Source organism: Hipposideros armiger, unplaced genomic scaffold (assembly GCF_001890085.2).
Source record: "Hipposideros armiger isolate ML-2016 unplaced genomic scaffold, ASM189008v1 scaffold_556, whole genome shotgun sequence".
NCBI classification, from domain to species: Eukaryota; Metazoa; Chordata; class Mammalia; order Chiroptera; family Hipposideridae; genus Hipposideros; species Hipposideros armiger.
In genome coordinates this window covers 44,888-50,959 of record NW_017731906.1, presented here as the reverse complement: position 1 = coordinate 50,959, position 6,072 = coordinate 44,888, and positions in this window count along the sequence as shown.

The following is a 6,072-nucleotide window of genomic DNA, read 5'->3' as shown; positions in this document are numbered from 1 at the left end:
AACCACTTTAAGAGGGTGGTGTGTTTTCCTGGCGCGCACACACACACACAATTTTAAAATCCTTATTCTACATCTTGGTCTTCAATTTTTATATTCACTTAACAGGCTATCTTGGACATCTTTTCATGTTAGTGCATATGGTTCTTGCTCATTCTTTTTTTAAAATTGTGTATGCATATATATATATATATATATATATATATATAAACATAAAATTTGCCATTTTAACCTTTTTTTTTTTTTTAGCTGAGCCATACTGCCACCTGTTGGCAGCCTGGCAGCTCAACTCGGGCTGGGACTCAAACCGCTGTTGCTCAGAGCTCACACTCTTGAGCAAACTCTTAACCAACTGAGCCACTCGGCCTGCCTTAACCATTTTTAAGTATACAACTTACTGGGATTAATTACATTCACAGTATTGTGAAACCATCACCACTATCTATTTCCAAAACTTTGTTATTCCAAACAGAAACTCTGTACCCATTAAGCAATAACTATCCCTCTACACACACACATACACACACCCTGTTAACCTCTAATCTACCTTTTGTCTCTGTGAATGCCTCATCCTTTTCATGGTGGAATATTATTCTACAGTAGGAGACACCATCATTTCTTTAACCATTCTCTGCTAATGGACATTCAGGGTGTTCCCAATTTTTTTTTTTTTTTTTAGCTGAGGCATCCTGACACCTGTTGGCAGCTCAGCAGCAGCTCAGCTCGGGCAGGACTCGAACAGCTGTTGTTCAGAGCTCGTACTCTTGCGTGAGCTCTTAACCAACTGAGCCACTCAGCCGGCCTCCAATTTTTTGATAATACAAATAATGCTGCAACAAATGCCTGTGCATCACAATTACCTTAACATGAAGGCTCCTGACCCCCGTCCCCAGATATTTTGGTTTAATAAGGATGAATGGGGCCCAGGAATCGGGATTTTTAAAACATCCTACCTGATCATTGTGATGTGAGACTACACAGTGAGGACCATGGCTATGAGGCCTGGTTCTGCTGCCTTCCTGGGTCCCCAGCATCCAGCCCTGAGCCTGCCCCCGAGTGTGGATTTGCTCCCTAGAACCACATCATAAACTCCGGTGCTCCTCCCCACACTCTGCTGCCACTGTGCCAAGGCTGCTTGGTGAGTAATCAGGCACAGCATGCCAGCCACTTGGGTGACAGAGCCCCCAAGGGAAGCTTGATAAACTGTGCAGCTACCAACCTGGAAGCCCTGAGTCACCCTGGTTTACCAGGCAGCTCCCAATTCTGTCATCTGTTAGCTATGCCCCTTGTGGGAGGCAAACTCACCACTCATTCAAATCCAGGCCTGCCAAGGAGAAGGCTGCCTTATCTACCCTCGGGAAAGTATGACTCACACACACAGTGAACGGTGGGCGGGTGGAGCAGAGAGCGACCAAGAGAAAGAGAAATGAGACAGAAACAAGGCTGGATTGGGGTGGAGACGGAATCAAAAGGTGAAGGAGAAAGAGGAAGAGAAAAAGAAAGCAAAGAGACACATAGAGATAAAAGAGGTAAAGAAAAAGAAGGCCAGAGTTAGAGGGGAGATACAGAAAGGAGACGCGCAGGAGGAAGGAGAAAACAGAAAGGAAAGAAAGAGAAAAGGGAAGGGGAAATCAAGAAGAAAGAGAAGACAGGAGAAAGAAAAGAACATAGAGCAGGAAATAGGGTGAGTTCCTTAGCTGGTATTTTGGATCAGTCCAGAAAAGAGTGCTTGTGCGTCAGGTCCCAGGAAGACAGGCAATGGAGGTGGTCCGGCTTGGTTCTCAGGCCTTGGGTATAAGTCAGCTCCCATTTTCAGTTCTTGCCTGCAGCCCTGGCAGCCCTGTGGGGGTGGTTGGGTGGGTGGTCAGACTATGAACATGGGGCAGAAACATCCTCAGGGGCAGCTACACCCTGTGTACCCAGTGGTGGATACAGCCTTCCTTCTCACTTGGCAACAAGGAACAGGATCCTCGGAAAGGTGCGTGTTCCCTGCACAATGCCTTAGCTCTAAAGGATGCTTGTTACGGTGCTATTTATAGTAAAGGAGAAAAAAGAAAGACAGAAAAAAGGGGAGAAATGAAATGTGGCTTCATACATTTGTGATACAGCCACACAACACAATGTTACATAGCCATTAAAAATAGTGGTACAGGGCCAGCCAAATGGCGCAATGGTTAAGGGCTGGCTTGGGATGCCAGAGGGCTCCGGTTCGGATCCCACATTTGGGCCAGTGAAGCAACATCCTCCACAACTAGATTGAAGAACAAAAGGACAGCAACTTGTCTGTTCCCCTTCCCCAATCCCCCAGCACTATTCCCATTCCCCCAATTACCCAATAAAAATCTTAAAAAAAAAATAGTGGTATAGAAGAACCCTTAATAATATGGAGAAGATCCTCACGATACTAGATGAAAAAACAAAGTACATCGTGTGTAAGTTAATATTTCAAATAGTATGGTTTTAATTGTGTTAGTGGATATGTAATGAGGGTGGCACAACTTCTACCCTGGCTCAAAGTCTTCTCGAAGTGCAGTTCAGTTTAACTCTGTGCTAAGAGATAGTTGTTTGACAATCTCAAGTCCAGACCCTATCCCTTCCCTACCAGCCCCATGCTTTCCCTCTGGGGGAAATTTCCCATTAAAGTCTTGCCATGGGGTAAGTCCTGGTCCCTGCTCCCACAATAGAAGCCCGAATGATTGGATTCTTCTTCTACCTGCCCCTGGTGTAGCCAGGGGCCTTCCTGTGACCAGTAGAAGTCAGCCAGTTCTGCAATGTGATGATGATCCTTGTCAGGCTCCTGCCACTGGACCTCATGAACTCCTGGTTCCCATTCTCTGTAACACTGATAGTCTCCTAAGAAATTCCTTTTTTTTTTTTTAAGGAGCTGGCATTGGCCTCTGTGGCTTGCCACCAAGAGCCAGGTCTGACATTCTGGCTGTGTTCAGCTGCAGGGAGTTCTGCTATCACCACCCACTAGGTTCAGGTGTCCTGGAGCTGTGTGAGAAGGTGTCTACATGGGGTAATTAGCTAGGGCATCCGAACGGGGGCTGGGCAACCAATGAATGAGGAGCTGGATGGGCTGTAGTTAGTTCCTCTCCAGCAACCTGAGGAGGATGAGCTGGCAGAGGTCCTGAGTACAGGCCACTGGAGGTGCTCTTCTCAGAGATAGTGGGTAAGCAATAACTAGCCTCCACATGTGCGTGGGCCAGAGGCTGCCAGCATGCCCTCAAAAAGATGGGTTGGGGGGGGGGCGTGGGGAGGGTATCCAATCTCTCACTCAGACTACCATAGGTGTCTCAGAGATGGAGGAGGAGCTGCCCCCCAGGAGCAGGCACCCAAGGACTCTGGAGGTTGGGGAACCACCCACGTTGGTTACTTTGTCCTACGCTGTCTTTGCTGGGCAGGATTCAGTCAGAAACTCTTAGATGAAAAGGGTCTTGGGGTGTGTTTTGGGGAGTATTGAGGGAGGACACCTGGGGAGATGGTGTCCAACTCCACAGCTGGTCTGATATGGGAACCCTGGGGCAGGAGTGAGTAGCAATGATTTTTTTGGGGGGAGGGGGGTAAATGTTTTATTGAAGTATAATATATACAGAGGAATTTTCACAAGAAGTAAATACAACTGTATAATCCTCACCCAGCCCAAGACAAAGAACATTACTCAGCATCCCAGAAGCCTCCCATTTGGGTGGCAGTGATTTTTAAAGAGGGAAGTGGGCAGGGTCTGAGAGCAAAGGAAGGAGGGAGGCACAGGTCCTCCCGGGTTCTAGCTTGGGTTGATGTGTGGTCCTGGAGACTTAGCAGGGGGGCCCTTGCTTTATTAGCACCAGCTGGTGAACTGGCCTGCATGCAGGGCTCGGGGCCAAACCACACACCCAGTTTTCAGGGCCAGCCCTTGGGAACTTAGTGAGCAGGTTATTAGCCACAGGCAGACCTACCAAGCAAGACAAGGAACAGGGTGTTTGCAGAGGCACACAGACCAGGTAGGATGGGCCGAGAGCCGAAGAGCAAACAGGGAAGAGGATGCTCCCTGGCGGGGCTGAGAGGGTGTGTGCCCACAAGGGCCTGGGAGCGGCCAGTCCCAGTGGAATGGCTGGCGGCAGACACTGTTTGCTCCCTTAAGTTTTTGTTTGCCCAGGAATGATTCACCTGAGTTCCACTGATCCTCCTTCTTTTCCCCCACTGTGAGCTCCTGTGTTGGGGACACAGGGACACAATGGAACAAGCACAGCTGTGACATCAGGGAGACCTGTGTTTGAACCCTGGCTCTAGGCTGTGTGATATTGGGGAAGTCACATTCCCTCTCTGACCTCGGTTTCCTCATCAGCACAATGGGACAACAAGGTGCACCTCATAAGGCTGCTATGAAGAGGAAATGAGATAATCTATGTAAAATGCCTGACACTGGGTGGGCACTTATGTAAATATTTGTTTCTTTCCTTTGCCTCTTTTTCATTTAGCAAATACTACAGTAGTTCCCCTCTATCTGTGGGGGATACATTCCAAGACCCCCAGTGGATGCCTGAAATGGCAGATAGTACTGAATCCTACATATACAATGTTTTTTCCTATATGCACATACCTTTGTTTAACGCCTTTTCCATCTTACTAAGCACTTATCACACACTGTGGCTATAACTTTTGCCGTTTGAGGCGTGACGGCAAAATCAGCAAGAATTTCTTTTTCCGTCTTCACAGTTTCACAGATAGCGACCTCAGCATATGTTTTTCCCCCCTTTTATTATTAACTTGAGAACTTTCACGTTTTCACTTAAAGGAAGAACTTTACGTTTTCACTTAAAGGAAGAACTTTACGGCTTCTCTTTGGCATATCCAAATTGCCAGCATCACTACGTTTGTGCTTTGGGGCCATTATTAAATAAAATAAGGATTACTTGAACAGAAGCACTGTGATATCTTGACAGTCGATAGCTGATCTGATAACTCAGATGGCTATTTCTGTATACAGTGTGGAGATGCTGGACAAAGGGATGATTCGTGTCCCAGGTGGGTTGGAGTGGGATGGTGTGAGATTTCATCACACTATTCAGAATAGCACACAATTTAAAATTGTTTATCTCTGTAATTTTCCATTTAACATTTTCAGACCATGGTTGACTGTGGGTAACTGAAACCACAGAAAGTGAAACCGCAGGTAAGGAGGTGCTACTGTATTTATCTGAGGCCTAGTATGTAGCAGGCAATTGAGCTAGGCCCCAGGAAGAGAATGGTGAACAAAACGGAACTGGAGACTGGCTGCCCTCACAGAGCTCAGAATCTAACGAGTGGGACAGACATTAAGCCAACAAATAAGCAAATACATGAAATGAAGGAAAAGAATGTTGTGTTATGAAAAAAGAACATCAGGGGTGGCCGGTTAGCTCAGTTGGTTAGAGTGCAATGCTCATAACACCAAGGTTGCCAGTTCGATCCCCGCATGGGCCACGGAGATGCGCCCTCCACAACTAGATTGAAACAATTACTTGACTTGGAGCTGATGGGTCCTGGAAAAACACACTGTTCCCCAATAAAATAAATAAATAAAGTTTAAAATATATATATATCAGTGGTGACTTCTTTCAAATGGAGTGGTCTCTATTAGGAAAGCCTCCTGGGGCAGGTGAGGTTTAAGCTGAGACCTAAATGATGAAAATGAACTAGGCATTTTGGAAGAGAGTACCACAAGGGGCTAAAAGGACACAGATTTTAGAGCCAGTATATAAGGGCTTCAAATTACTGGTTCCACTATTTACTCAGCCAGGGGACTTTAGGTGAGTTCCTTTATCAATCTGGATCTTAGTTTTAGCTTCTGTAAAATGCAGCTAAAAATAACTTCATAGATTTGTGAGGATAATACCCAATAGTGTATATAAAAAGTGCCCTGCATGGAGTCTGGCACATGGTGGGTACTCAGTAGAACCAGTTTCTTTCCTGTCCCAGCTCATGAATAATTGTTGAGTGACTAGCACAGAGACAATGCATGCACATATGCACACACACATGTGTGCATGCACAGCACACATACACACTGAAGAACACATATAGGCAGGACACAGCTGGCTCCTCAAGCTGGGT